Consider the following 16,231-nt stretch of genomic DNA (forward strand, 5'->3'; position numbering starts at 1 on the left):
CACCAACCACCTGATCCACCAGTCACCTGATCCACCAACCACCTGATCCACCAGTCACCTGATCCAGTCCACTGCTTGGGAACCAGTCCAGACCTGTCTGAATGGATCTGTATGTGATCCACTCCACTGATGGGGAACCAGACCTGTCTGAATGGATCTGTATGTGATCCACTCCACTGATGGGGAACCAGACCTGTCTAAATGGATCTGTATGTGATCCACTCCACTGATGGGGAACTAGACCTGTCTGAATGGATCTGTATGTCTGCTTGTTTGTTTTTGTTTGTTTTGATCTGATTTGAAAGTTAATCCAAATCTCATTTTTTGGGGGCTGGTTTGTTTTATGTTCTGGAATTTGCAGAGGCCTTAGTCTTTACACTCTAACCCTTTATAAAAGGCAGGAAGTGAAATGTGGACTGTTTTGTTTGTCGGTTCTGACTTTATGAAATGGTACCCTATCTCCTAAAGCACTACTTTTGACCAGGGCCCAACATAACTAAAACCAATTCCTCTTAACTCCCGGACATTTTCCAAATGATCCGCCTGTAGATCCTGGTCAAAAGTAGTGCACTCTGTAGGATATATGATACCGTTTGAGGTTGCACCCTAATTGAAATGGTACTGTTTGTTTGTTTGCTTGCTGTGGTAGACTGACTGACTTATCGCATGCCAAACTACTTGAAAGGAGGTTGATGGTTCTAAGAAGAGAGACAGAATGAATGTTTAGCATGTTGTCGAAAAGAAGCCCCTAGAATGTCTTCTAGAATGTTCTAGAATGTTTTTTGTCACTTTGAGCAAAACATTCTGTTTTTGCAGTACTTGAATGAAGACATACAGAACCTACATATTATTCTATTCAGAGATGGCAAAACAGAGCAAAAATCCCCTCACGGCATCTTATTATCAAAGCACATACAGACGAAGTGTGACTCAGCGGGGCTGAGTTAGATAATGTTAACACTTAGCTAGCTGTGTCACACGAAAGTCACAATGTTCCATGCAGAAAGGGCCCCTAGACGTGGGTTCAAACAACATTTCAAATCATTTCAAATACTTTATATGGGCTTGATTAAGCTTGCCTGGCATAATGGAATGAAAAGAGGAATTGCACGTTTAAACCCCGCCCATCTATGCAGACTAAAGCAATCACTAAAAGTATTTGAAAGATTTCAAATAGTCTTTGAACCCAGGTCTGCACCCCACCACCGTGCTACCAGCCACTGGTGTTGCCACAGGAACCTGCTGCTAACTACAAGTTAGTCTTTTGTCTGATTATCGGAACCCAAAGCCATGGACAATCAGTCTTTAGGTTCTAGAACACAGAACCTTGAGCAATCAGTCTTTAGGTTCTAGAACACAGAACCTTGAGCAATCAGTCTTTTAGGTTCTAGAACACAGAACCTTGAGCAATCAGTCTTTAGGTTCTAGAACACAGAACTTTGGGCAATCAGTCTTTAGGTTCTAGAACACAGAACCTTGAGCAATCAGTCTTTAGGTTCTAGAACACAGAACCTTGAGCAATCAGTCTTTAGGTTCTAGAACACCGAACCTTGAGCAATCAGTCTTTAGGTTCCAGAACACAGAACTTTGGGCAATCAGTCTTTAGGTTCTAGAACACAAAACCTTGGGCAATCAGTCTGTTTTTAGGCTTTCCTTGTAGCCTGGTCCCAGATCTGTTTGCGCTATCTTACCAACTAGAACAGTTCCTGAGTCAAGTCCAATGGCTGTTCTCTGCACAGAGTTCTTAACACGCAGAAGAGCAGGACAGACACACATTGATACAACATTTATTTAAAAAATCTATAGATATCGATTGATAGCCATAATATTGTCAAGATGGCCGACATAAGGAGTACAATCTTTATTTTCATTGCTTTACCCATTATGCATTTCACATACAGTATAATTTAGAATATGAAAACAAATATTCTGTGAAAAATAGTATATACCTCAATAACCTGAGATCGACAGTAATGTTCTTTGATATTTCCCTGACTATTTCCTGTTGTACTCATAAAACCGTTGATATACCTCAGTGGATAAAATGTCAGGATGCGATTTTTTTTTCCTTTTTTGCAAAGTTGTTTGCAATTCTCTGAAATTCAAACTGTTTTTGTAAAGAGCTGAGGGATGGGGCTGGAGAAATGTAACCACTCTCAATATAAGCAAAGACAGCTATATATGCAAGGACTGACCACCCATGATATGAAAATGATAGTATTAGACCTGTTTTTAGGCTATACAGTAAGATAAGCTACAATTTTGAGTTCTGAGGAGGGTACTACAGTTGAAGTAAACTCATGAGCCATTTACAACTAATATTCGTAAAGGATCAATGTATATACAGTGGCTTCGGAAAGTATTCAGACCCCTTGACTTTTTCCACATTTTGTTACGTTACAGCCTTATTCTAAAATGGATTAAATAAATAAAAAATCCTCATTAATCTGCACACAATACTCCATAATTTAAAAGCAAAAATATTTTTTTTTACATTTTTGAAAATGTATCAATAATACAAAACAGGAATAGCTTATTTACCTAAGTATTCAGCCCCTTTGCTATGAGACTCAACATTGAGGTCAGGTGTATCCTGTTTCCATTGATCATCCTTGAGATGTTTCTACAATGTGATTGGAGTCCACCTGTGGTAAATTCAATTGATTGAACATGATTTGGACATCCTTGTAAGGTCCCACAGTTGACAGTGCATGTCAGAACAAAAACCAAGCCATGAGGGACAGGATTGTGTCGAGGCACAGATCTGGGGAAGGTTACCAAAACATTTCTGCAGCATTGAAGGTCCACAAGAACACCGAGGCCTCCATCATTCTTAAATGGAAGAAGTTTGGAACCACCAAGACTCTTCCCAGAGCTGGTCACCTGGCCAAACTGAGCAATCGGGGGAGAAGGGCCTTGGGGGAGGTGACCAAGAACCAGATGGTCACTCTGACAGAGCTCTAGAGTTCCTCTGTGAAGATGGGAGAACCTTCCAGAAGGACAACCATCTCTGCAGCACTCCACCAATCAGGCCTTTATGGTAGACTGGCCAGACGGAAGCCACTCCTCAGTAAAAGGCACAGGACAGCCCGCTTGGAGTTTGCCAAAAGGCACCTGAGAAACAAGATTCTTTGGTCTGATGAAACCAAGATTGAAGTCTTTGGCCTGAATGCCAAGCGTCACTTCTGGAGGAAACCTGGCGCCATCCCTACGGTGAAGCATGGTGGCTGCAGATCCATGCTGTGGGAATGTTTTTCAGCAGCAGGGACTAGAAGACTAGTCAGGATCGAGGGAAAGATGAACGGAGCAAAGTACAGAGAGATCCTTGATGAAAACATGCTCCACAACCTGATCGAACATCTCTGGAGAGATCTGATCAGCAACACTCCCCTTCCAACCTGACAGAGCTTTGAGAGGATCTGCAGAGAAGAATGGGAGAAACTCCCCAAATACAGGTGTGCCAAGCTTGTAGCATCATACCCAAGAAGACTCGAGGCTGTAATCGCTGCCAAAGGTGTTTCAACAAAGTACTGAGTAAAGGGTCTGAATACTTATGTAAATGTGATATTTCAGTTTTTAGAATTTTTTATAAATTAGCAAAAAAATAATGTTTGTCATTATGGGGCATTGTGTGTAGATTGATGAGGGAAAAAAACGATTTCATCAATTTTAGAATAAGGCTGTAAAGTAACAAAATGTGGAAAAAGTCAAGCAGTCTGAATAATGTCTGAATGCACTGTAGATCAATATTTTAAATGTCCAAAAATGGATGTATCAATTACAGATTGCGCCTTTAAACACATAATTGGGAGGCTACTTGATCACAAATGGTAATTGACAATTAAATATTGAGGAGATGATTTGAAGCCAAATAGATGCATTACCACCACCATCACCACTACCACCATCACCACTACCACCATCACCACCATCACCACTATTACCATCACTACCACCATCACTACCACCATCATCACTACCACCATCGCCACTACCACCATCGCCACTACCACCATCACTACTACTACCACCATCACCACCATCACCACTATTACCATCACTACCACCATCACTACCACCATCATCACTACCACCATCGCCACTACCACCATCACTACTACTACCACCATCACCATCATCACTACCACCATCACTACTACCACCACCACCACTACTACCACCACCACCACCACCACCACCACTACTACCACCATCACTACCACCACCATCACTACCACCATCACTACTACCACCATCACTACCACCACCATCACTACCACCATCACTACTACCACCATCACTACCACCACCATCACTACCACCATCACTACTACCACCATCACTACTACCACCATCACTACTACCATCACCACTACCACCATCACTACTACCACCATCACTACCACCATCACTACCATCACTACTACCATCACCATCACCACCATCACTACCACCACCATCACTACCACCACCATCACTACCACCATCACTACTACCATCACCACTACCACCATCACTACCACCACCATCACCACTACCACCATCACTACTACCACCATCAGCACTACCACCATCACTACTACCACCACAACCACCATCACTACCACCATCACTACTACCATCACAACCACCATCACCACTACCACCATCACTACCATCACCACCATCACTACCATCACCACCATCACTACCATCACCACCATCACTACCATCACCACCATCACTACCATCACCACCATCACTACCACCATAACTACTACCACCACCACCACCACCACCACCACCACCATCACTATCACTACTACCATCATTACCACCATCACTGCTAAAGTTAACTAGCTAGCTAGCAGCTCAGTGTGCCTACAAAGTGGCCTACTAAAGCCAGCAAGCTAGCTGGCTAATAATAAATCGTTTTTTAATTAACATTAAAAAAATCTATTTAATTACTTGAATAGATTCTCCCACTGCCTCTGTTTTTTGGGGTCCTTACAAAAATAAAATAATGGGTAATATTCAGAATATTTTCGGTGGTAACAAAGTGCAGCCAGCAGCCATGTGGACAAATGGAGAAAAGTATTTGTCACCAGAGTGGTTTAAAACATGTTGAGACGTTTGACTTCACCAGCATAATCCACTTTAAATTGTATTAAATAAAAATTGCAGACTGTCGGCCACACTTGATAAATTGAAAACGAGCACTTGAAACCAGCATAGGCAACAACTACCCTGACGGAAAACAGGGACGCACATAAACCACAGCACTCCTTCTACGGGCGTGTAGGGGGAGGGTTCTTGAAGTGTACCGTCCAATCAAAATCTTGCCGCTGGGAGCCAGCAGCCCATTTAAACCGTTTTTGCAAAATAAAATTATCCTGACCTTCGAGGGAGGCACGATAACAAAATGATTATGGAGGTATGGCAACGCATGCCCTTGTACTCTACATCAAGTGTCCTTAATTGGACAATGATTTACTTGATTCTGGGCAGCTTTTAGCAGTGCAGAAATGCCAATTTGTGTTGGCCATATCACTTTCACGCTCATAAATCTGGTGGTTTAGCTCCCATTTTAGGCTGAGTCCCATTTGTTGTCACAGTGAAAGATTTTACAGTAATTTAAATCAGAATGACAGCAGCATACTGTAATTTTATAGAAATACCACATTCAAGTTATTTACAGTAACAGTCAAATGTTTGGACACACCTACTCATTCAAGGGTTTTTCTTTATTTTGACTATTTTCTACATTGTAGAATAATAGTGAAGACATCAAAACTATGAAATAACACCTATGGAATCATGTAGTAACCAAAAAAAGTGTTAAACAAATCAAAATATATTTTATATTTGAGATTCTTCAAAGTAGTCACTCTGACTTGATGACAGCTTTGCACACGGTTGGCATTCTCTCTTAATAATGAATCCAAACACTTGGATTCATTATTAAGAGGACAAGGTGACATCACCTTAATAGACCAATGGAAACATGATATTCTCTTACCTAATTTAAATAAGTACTGCCTTGTAACCAACATCGGAGAAGGCGTGTTTGCAAAGGGGCGTGGTTTATATAGCTAGATAGCTACTCTACTGTTGACAAAATTTGACTGTAGGATGTCAGCAAATATAATTAAAAGTTAACCCTAAAACATGGGGTGGGGGGGTTGTTCAAAACTTAGATTTAGCAGTTGTCAGGTCAACACATCCGTCAGTGAACCGCACCAAACGGGAGACGTATAAAAAAAACAAAATAATTTTAAAATGTATGTAGGTTTTGATGTTGATGTTGAGTTGCTTCACCAAATTTGTTAGAGATGATTTTACTGCATCTAAGTTGCTTTAAGTTGAGCTGTCAGTCAAGGAGAGCTCATGAATATAAGCTCCCCGCCCACTCAGCCTGTCTTTTAAAACGAGTTAGTCCGTGAGAGAAAAGGTTATTTTCAAAATGACTGTTCAGGACCTTTAAAACTCAAAATAACTTAAATTATGTTCTAAATGACACGTGACACCTGCGTTTTCACGTGCTCAAATGTTGTCGTGTGTAGTGTCATGGTATCACGTGTTGAAATTCTGCAGCTCCATGTTGTCACATTTATTTCACATGAGATCGTGCTTTCACATGTTATCACATTAACTTCACATTAAATCACAGTGATCACGTGAGACCACGTGTTCTGTAAGGAACTTCACTCTCTGTTGAGCTGAGATGAGGGCAATTTGACTCTGTTGAGCTGAGATGAGGGCAATTTGACTCTGTTGAGCTGAGATGAGGGCAATTTGACTCTGTTGAGCTGAGATGAAGGCAATTTGACTCTGTTGAGCTGAGATGAAGGCAATTTGACTCTGTTGAGCTGAGATGAAGGCAATTTGACTCTGTTGAGCTGAGATGAGGGCAATTTGACTCTGTTGAGCTGAGATGAGGGCAATTTGACTCTGTTGAGCTGAGATGAGGGCAATTTGACTCTGTTGAGCTGAGATGAGGGCAATTTGACTCTGTTGAGCTGAGATGAGGGCAATTTGACTCTGTTGAGCTGAGATGAGGGCAATTTGACTCTGTTGAGCTGAGATGAGGGCAATTTGACTCTGTTGAGCTGAGATGAGGGCAATTTGACTCTGTTGAGCTGAGATGAGGGCAATTTGACTCTGTTGAGCTGAGATGAGGGCAATTTGACTCTGTTGAGCTGAGATGAGGGCAATTTGACTCTGTTGAGCTGAGATGAGGGCAATTTGACTCTGTTGAGTTGAGATGAGGGCAATTTGACTCTGTTGAGCTGAGATGAGGGCAATTTGACTCTGTTGAGCTGAGATGAGGGCAATTTGACTCTGTTGAGCTGAGATGAGGGCAATTTGACTCTGTTGAGCTGAGATGAGGGCAATTTGACTCTGTTGAGCTGAGATGAGGGCAATTTGACTCTGTTGAGCTGAGATGAGGGCAATTTGACTCTGTTCAGCTGAGATGAGGGCAGTAGAAGGGAGGCCCCCCTAAATGGCAGGTAAATCCAAGAAAGAAACCAAGTAGGTGGCCAGTACAATGTGTACAGTCAGTCGCCACTGTTCTGTTCCTCCTATGAACATCTTCCTTTCCAAAAACCCTGAAATACCCGCTAACGTACTTATGGAAAGAGTAGTACTACTGTTGACCCAAAGCTGTGATTGAATGTACATTGTAATGAATGTTATTACGATGATAAATATATGGTTAATGATTCCCGGTGGTCTATATATCCTGATCCCAGATCTGTTCACCGGTATGCTGTCTTGCCTACTCCAATAGTTACTCTCCCATTGTCACACCAGCACAAACAGATCTGGGACCAGGCTAATGTGCAATAGGTGTTAAGACACCCATCAACTACAGAAACCTGCTGCGTTATAGCCTGAGTGCCAGTCTTTTTCTGTGCTATCATGCCAACTCCTGGTCAGTCGTTGTCATGCGACAATGAGCAATGGAGTTGGCATGAGCAACAAAACAAACAGATCTGGGACCAGGCTAGTAGCTGCGTTACTTTTCAGAAACTGCTTCCAGGACCTTTCAACCAAGAAGATCCACATCAATAGAATGGCTAGACCTAAACTGAACTGTAATGTTGGTCAGAGTTGGGGTCAAGTCCATTTTTGAATTCCAGTCAATTTAGGAAGCAAGCTGAAATGTCAATTCCAATTGTCTTCAATGCTATTCAAGTAGAAACATGTGGAATGGGAATTTGGTTTACATTTCTGAATTGACTGGGATTGCATTGGAATTGACCCCAGCGCTGTTTCTTATCTGATTTTAAATTTACACATTAATACGTGTATAATGGTGATAATGATTTTACACATTAATACGTGTATAATGGTGATAGTGATTTTACACAGTAATACGTGTATAATGGTGATAGTGATTTTACACAGTAATACGTGTATAATGCTAATGATTTTACACAGTAATACGTGTATAATGATAATGATTTTACACAGTAATATGTGTATAAATTGTGATAAAGATGATTTTACATTTACACAGTAATACGTGTATAATGATGATAATGCATACATGCTAGAATTGAATTAGGACAAAGTCCGCTGTATGCTTTATATGGTGCTAACTCACAACGGCAGTCATGCACTTTCTGACTCTGTGTACGCGTGTCTGTGTGTGTGTGTGTGTGTGTGTGTGTGTGTGTGAATGAGCATGTGTGTGTGTATGAGCATGTGTGTGTGTATGAGCATGTGTGTGTGTGTGTGTGAGCATGTGTGTGTGTGTGTGTGAGCATGTGTGTGTGTGAGCATGTGTGTGTGTGAGCATGTGTGTGTGTGTGAGCATGTGTGTGTGTGTGTGTGAGCATGTGTGTGTGTGTGTGAGCATGTGTGTGTGTGTGAGCATGTGTGTGTGTGAGCATGTGTGTGTGTGTGAGCATGTGTGTGTGTGTGTGTGAGCATGTGTGTGTGTATGAGCATGTGTGTGTGTGTGTGAGCATGTGTGTGTGTGTGTGTGAGCATGTGTGTGTGTGAGCATGTGTGTGTGTGAGCATGTGTGTGTGTGTGAGCATGTGTGTGTGTGTGTGTGAGCATGTGTGTGTGTGTGTGAGCATGTGTGTGTGTGTGAGCATGTGTGTGTGTGTGAGCATGTGTGTGTGTGTGAGAATGTGTGTGTGTGTGTGTGAGCATGTGTGTGTGTGTGTGTGAGCATGTGTGTGTGTGTGTGTGAGCATGTGTGTGTGTGAGCATGTGTGTGTGTGAGCATGTGTGTGTGTGAGCATGTGTGTGTGTATGAGCATGTGTGTGTGTGTGTGTAAGCATGTGTGTGTGTGAGCATGTGTGTGTGTGTGAGCATGTGTGTGTGTGTGTGTGAGCATGTGTGTGTGTGTGTGAGCATGTGTGTGTGTGAGCATGTGTGTGTGTGTGTGTGAGCATGTGTGTGTGTGTGTGTGAGCATGTGTGTGTGTGAGCATGTGTGTGTGTATGAGCATGTGTGTGTGTGTGTGAGCATGTGTGTGTGTGTGAGCATGTGTGGGTGTGTGTGTGAGCATGTGTGTGTGTGAGCATGTGTGTGTGTATGAGCATGTGTGTGTGAGCATGTGTGTGTGTGTGTGTGAGCATGTGTGTGTGTGTGTGTGAGCATGTGTGGGTGTGAGCATGTGTGTGTGTGTGAGCATGTGTGCATGAAAAAGTGTGTTTTGAGCTTTTGACTGCCCCCCCCCCCCCCCCCACCCCACACTCCCTCCCTCCACCCCCACGTTTTGTAAGTCGGTGAGGCCTCACTGCACTGTCCCTCCTTGCTTCCCCGAACCATCATCTACATCGTCTGTATCCCAAATGACACCCTATCCCATAGGGCTCTGGTCAAAGGTAGTGCACTATGTAGGGAAGAGTGTTCCATAGGGCTCTGGTCAAAGGTAGTGCACTATGTAGGGAAGAGTGTTCCATAGGGCTCTGGTCAAAGGTAGTGCACTATGTAGGGAAGAGTGTTCCATAGGGCTCTGGTCAAAGGTAGTGCACTGTATAGGGAATAGGGTTCCATTTGGGATACACAGCCTATTTCTGTTCAGTTTTTATCATCATTATTATCAATGTTATTATATTATTATTGCTATTGTTATTATGACTGTTATTTTCTTAGAGTTAAACATTTCAATTAACTTATATTTTTTTATACGAATAAATTGTTTTAAATGTTGGCCTTTTGGTTTTGTACAAAGTGAACATGAAGAGAAGCAGAATGGTCTAGACATGTTATAACTGTTATACGAATGGTCTAGACATGTTATAACTGTTATACGAATGGTCTAGACGTGTTATAACTGTTATACGAATGGTCTAGACATGTTATAACTGTTATACGAATGGTCTAGACATGTTATAACTGTTATACGAATGGTCTAGACATGTTATAACTGTTATACGAATGGTCTAGACATGTTATAACTGTTATACGAATGGTCTAGACATGTTATAACTGTTATACGAATGGTCTAGACATGTTATAACTGTTATACGAATGGTCTAGACATGTTATAACTGTTATACGAATGGTCTAGACATGTTATAACTGTTATATGAATGGTCTAGACATGTTATAACTGTTATACGAATGGTCTAGACATGTTATAACTGTTATACGAATGGTCTAGACATGTTATAACTGTTTTAAAAGAATGGTCTTAGATGTGTTATAACTGTTAGAATGGTCTAGACGTGTTATAACTGTTATAAGAAGGGTCTCAGACGTGGTATAACGGAGGAATGTCTCAGCTGTAAATGTAAGAGAGTATTAATGATGATGAGTTTTATAAAATATTCCTGAAAACACCAATGTATTCTACCTGTGTGAGCTTCCATGACTGTTTCACAGTGCTTCGGCATGGTATGTCTGTTTTAGCTACTAAAAGCCTAGAATGAGGCTGATAACAGCCTAATAGAAGAAAAAAACGAATTCCTTTCTGAGGACAATGAAGTCTCTATAAAGTATCCATTTTTAATTTCAGATTTGCTTATCATGGGGTGCTGCTCCTTTTAGGTAGGGGAATATTTTTTCCCTATGTTTGCCAGTAACGAATACAGAAAGACATACAAAGTACCATATCAATTATTTTACTTCTTGATTATAAATAATAGTTGATCCTCTGCCAAATCAATAGTTGTGTAAACCTTAGGAGGTGTTGTTGGCTAGCTTGTTGCGATGGCACGCATGGGTTCCTTCCGCCTCCGTGTGTTGACGCACGGTATCCCCTGACAACCATCTGGGGAAAAAACTATTTTCTTTTAAAGTTTATCTTTTGTCCTCCGGGAAAACAGGCGAGGGTGAATAGATTATGCTTCGGCAATATACTGATGGTGTGGTTATTTCTAGCGATGTATAGGATTCATATCATCTCTAGAAACGTTTATTATTGAAGCGCAAATAAATAGTAAACAAACGATATACGATAGCCTACACGTCAAAGAGTTGTGCGTAGCCCACATGGTCTGAATGTAGCTAAATGATGTAAACTCAAATCCATTTCACATGACCTGTATTACTGTGCTTGTTAGACAGTAACATCTACCATGAAAGATACTGTATTTATTGTCAGAGCAAAATTATAATAATGTTTCTATGTAGAGCTTTCAATAAGTTAGGCTACGTTATTTTTAATGAGGTATACCCTGGAGAAAATCTGACTCTCAAATGAAAATGGATGGCATTCCCTTCAGTAAAATATATGTTTACCCGACGCTCCCTGGATGCTTAAAAAAAAGTGACCCTCCCCTTACCCAAAATAATATTTAAAACATAAAGTGGATAGCAGAGAACATGCATACCGTTTACCCTCACTCCTGGGACAGACCAGAGCCTTAGATATGCAGTTTCAGAAACGTTTTGTAAGCGTTACATGGCAACCAGAAGGTTGTGGATTCTCAGACCACTGAGGACGAGGGTAGGGGTGAAAATATTTCCTTTATTATGATAAAAACACTGCATGAATCTATCATCTTATTTGCTGTCCGAGAAAATATATCCTTTTATAAATGCATTTCGTGCAGTTCTACCTTATTTTACATGCCTTGAGACAAGAGGAATCTTTAATACCACACAGAGCATGACAACGAATGAGGCATGCTGCAGCACCAGAGATGTTTTGATTTCGACACAGGCTATTCTACAAACTATACAAGTAGAACAGAATGGGGTTCACAGGATGACAGAATGGGGTTCACAGGATGACAGAATGGGGTTAACAGGATGACAGAATGGGGTTCACAGGATGACAGAATGGGGTCCACAGGATGACAGAATGGGGTCCACAGGATGACAGAATGGGGTTCACATAATAACAGATTGGGGTTCACAGGATGACAGAATGGGGTTCACAGGATGACAGAATGGGGTTCACAGGATGACAGAATGGGTTTCACAGGATGACAGAATGGGATTCACAGGATGACAGAATGGGGTCCACAGGATGACAGAATGGGGTCCACAGGATGACAGAATGGGGTCCACAGGATGACAGAATTGGGTTCACATAATAACAGATTGGGGTTCACAGGATGACAGAATGGGATTCACAGGATAACAGAATGGGGTTCACAGGATAACAGAAAGGGGTTCACAGGATGACAGAATGGGGTCCACAGGATGACAGAAAGGGGTTCACAGGATGACAGAATGGGATCCACAGGATGACAGAATGGGGGTCACAGGATGACAGAATGGGATTCACATAATAACAGAAAGGAAAGAGGATCAAGTTGGATGACAAAGCAAGCACTCATTCATATAGGAATTATCTTAATTTGCAATCAGTGAAAGTATTACGATGTTTATCTCTCAATAGCGCAAGTGAAGTTTAGTCTAGTGCTGTAGGTAGGTTATCTTTTTCAAAGTCATTAGAGGACATTTCATTGAGTCTCTATGCCAAATCTGGAGTCAATCTGATTTAGGGTTCACTAAAATATTTTTTAAGTATTTCTTTCATTAGCGTATAATAACGTGCATCTATAGGTACAGTACGTTCATATTTGAATGCAGCAATAATTGTTTCTCAAATATTTATTTTTTGCAGGTTCGCAACTGTCGGCCAGCATGCCGAATTTGGCCTGCGGTTGGTTTTACTTGGTTCCCCCCCTCCCCAAGTTTACTGGCAAAATAAATAAATATTTGTTGTTGTTGTTGTTGTTGTATATTACGGCTTTTTCCTCCCCAATTTCGATCTTGTTTCATCGCTGCAACTTCCCAATGGGCTCTGTAGAGGCGAAGGTTGAGTCATGCGTCCTCTGAAACATGACCTGCCAAACCGCGCTTCTTAACACCGGCTCGCTTAACCCGCAAGCAAGCCGCACCAATGTGTCAGAGGAAACACTGTTCACCTGACAACCGAGGTCAGCCTGCTGGTGCCTGGCCCACCACAAGGAGTCGCTAGAGCGCAGTGAGCCAAGTAAAGACCCCCCCGGCCAAACCCTCCCTTAACCCGGACGACACTGGGCTAAATGTGCGCCGCCCTATGGGACTTCCGATCACGGCCTGTTGTGACACAGCCTGGGATCGAACCCGGGTCTGATCCATGTAAGCTAACAGTACCCACAGTACCCTCAGTACCCTCGTATACCCTCACATACACCCTCAATTAAAACACTGGTTTTAACCTAACACAACAAGCCCTTCACTGACACTGAGACATTTAAGGAGTGGATGGTGACTGAAGGAATTGGCAGACAAAATCTATGGATAGTAATTTAGTCTGTCAAACAGGAAGGCCTACCTCTTATTTCTTGAACAGGAAGACATTACAACCAACACAAAGCCCTCCTGTTGTTAGTAGCCTAAAGTAAAATAAGCTTTAAAAAAAGTAAAAAAAAAATTAATTAATTAATTAGGCCTTCTCGAATTTGCTAACTTAACTTAACATAATGTAAGTTATGGAAATTATTTGAATATGGCTTATTGTCAATAACTGATAAATAGCTTCATTATGGGCAATGAAACATCTATATATTTTATTAAATATAGCAGTAGCAAGCTTACCTCCGTTCCTCCTTCCTCATCTCCCTCTCAAACTGAACAGGACATTGGTATAGCCTATAGTACAGGCGATGGATCATATGATTGAGACCATACTAGGCACACTTGATATTGCACTCCCAGCAGAGAATCGGGGATGAGGGGCAGCATTGGGGCATATATAAAAAGCAACTAATTCTCAAACACCGGGCGTAATGGCATTTAATCAATTACAAATTTACATGAACCTCCCCTTGACTAAATACAGAAAAAATACTAAACCCTCCCCTTGACTGAAATTGAAAAAGCATGACCCTCCCCCATTTTCAGTCTGGCGGAAAGCTCTGTAGGCTCATGGCAGACGGGCGGCGCTTGGCAGACTCTGGCCGGCTGAGACGCACTGTAGGCCTGGTGCGTGGTGCCGGAACTGGTGGCACCGGGCTGAGGGCACGCACATCAGGACGAGTACGGGGAGAAGGAACAGTGTGTACAGGGCTCTGGAGACGCACAGGTGGCTTAGTGCGTGGTGCCGGAACTGGAGGCACTGGGCTGGAGATACGCACCATAGGAAGAGTGCGTGGAGGAGGAACAGGGCTCTGAAAACGCACTGGAAGCCTGGTGCGTGGTGTAGGCACTGGTGGTACTGGGCTGGGGCGGGGAGGTAGCGCAGGAAATACCGGACCGTGCAAGCTTACTGGCTCCCTTGAGCATTGAGCCTGCCCAACCTTACCTGGTTGAATGCTCCCCGTCGCTGACCAGTGCAGGGAGGTGGAATAACCCGCACCAACCGGGGACACCATGCGTAAGGCTGGTGCCATGTATGCAGGCCCAAGGAGACGTACTGGTGGCCAGATATGTAGAGCCGGCTTCATGGCACTTGGCTCAATGCTCAATCTAGCCCTACCAGTGCGGGGAGGTGGAATAACCCGCACCGGGCTATGCACACGTACAGGAGACACCGTGCGCTCTACTGCGTAACACGGTGTCTGCCAGTACTGGTTAGCCTGGGAAGTGGGCGCAGGTCTCCTACCTGCCCTCAGCCCACTACCTCTTAGCCCCCCCCCCCCCCCCCCAAGAAATTTTTGGGGTTTCTTCTCGGGCTTCCTTGCTAGCCGTGTACCTTCATATCTCCGGTCTTGAGCTTGATTCTCCGGCTTCCAGCCACGTCTCCTAGCTGCCTCCTCATACCACCGCTGTTGGGCTCTGCTGCCTCCATCTCCTCACGAGCGCGGCGATATTCCCCAATGTGCGCCCAGTGTCCTTTTCCCTCTAATACTTCCTCCCAAGTCCATGAGTCCTGATCTCTTTGCCGCTGCTCGAACTTGCGCTGCTTGGTTCTGGAGAGGTGGGTGGTTCTGTAAGGAGCCTCCTCCTTCTCTTCATCCGAAGAGGAGGAGCAGGGATTGAACCAAACTGCAGCGTTGTGAAATGACATGATATTTATTCAAACAAGACAAAAAACGAACTATACTTGATAATAAACAAAATAACAAAACGAATGTAGACAAACCTGAACATACGAACTTACATAAAACACGAAGAACGCACAACAGGAAAAATGACTACATAAAACGATGAACGAACGAAACAGTCCCGTATGGTGCAACAAACACTGACACAGGAAACAACCACCACCCACAAACAAACAGTGTGAAAACACCTACCTTAATATGACTCTCAATCAGAGGAAATGAAAACCACCTGCCTCTAATTGAGAGCCATATCAGGTACCCATTAACCAACATAGAAACAGAAAACATAGACTGCCCACCCAAACTCACGTCCTGACCAACTAACACATACAAAAACTAACAGAAAACAGGTCAGGAACGTGACATAAGGTCAATGAATAGAATATGTGCAAGTTATAGGCTAGATATCCTGAGTAGGAAATATTTACTTTTATGTGTTAGTCATTTCTGCAAAAAGAGTGGATTCATCTGAAAGAGGCATTATCTACAGTGGATTCATCTGAAAGAGGCATTATCTACAGTGGATTCATCTGAAAGAGGCATTATCTACAGTGGATTCATCTGAAAGAGGCGTTATCTACAGTGCATTCATCTGAAAGAGGCATTATCTACAGTGGATTCATCTGAAAGAGGCATTATCTACAGTGGATTCATCTGAAAGAGGCATTATCGACAGTGGATTCATCTGAAAGAGGCATTATCTACAGTGGATTCATCTGAAAGAGGTGTTATCTACAGTGGATTCACCTGAAAGAGTCATTATCTACAGTGGATTCACCTGAAAGAGTCATTATCTACA

The sequence above is a fragment of the Salvelinus fontinalis genome, chromosome 30, assembly GCF_029448725.1.
Source record: "Salvelinus fontinalis isolate EN_2023a chromosome 30, ASM2944872v1, whole genome shotgun sequence".
Classification (NCBI taxonomy): domain Eukaryota; kingdom Metazoa; phylum Chordata; class Actinopteri; order Salmoniformes; family Salmonidae; genus Salvelinus; species Salvelinus fontinalis.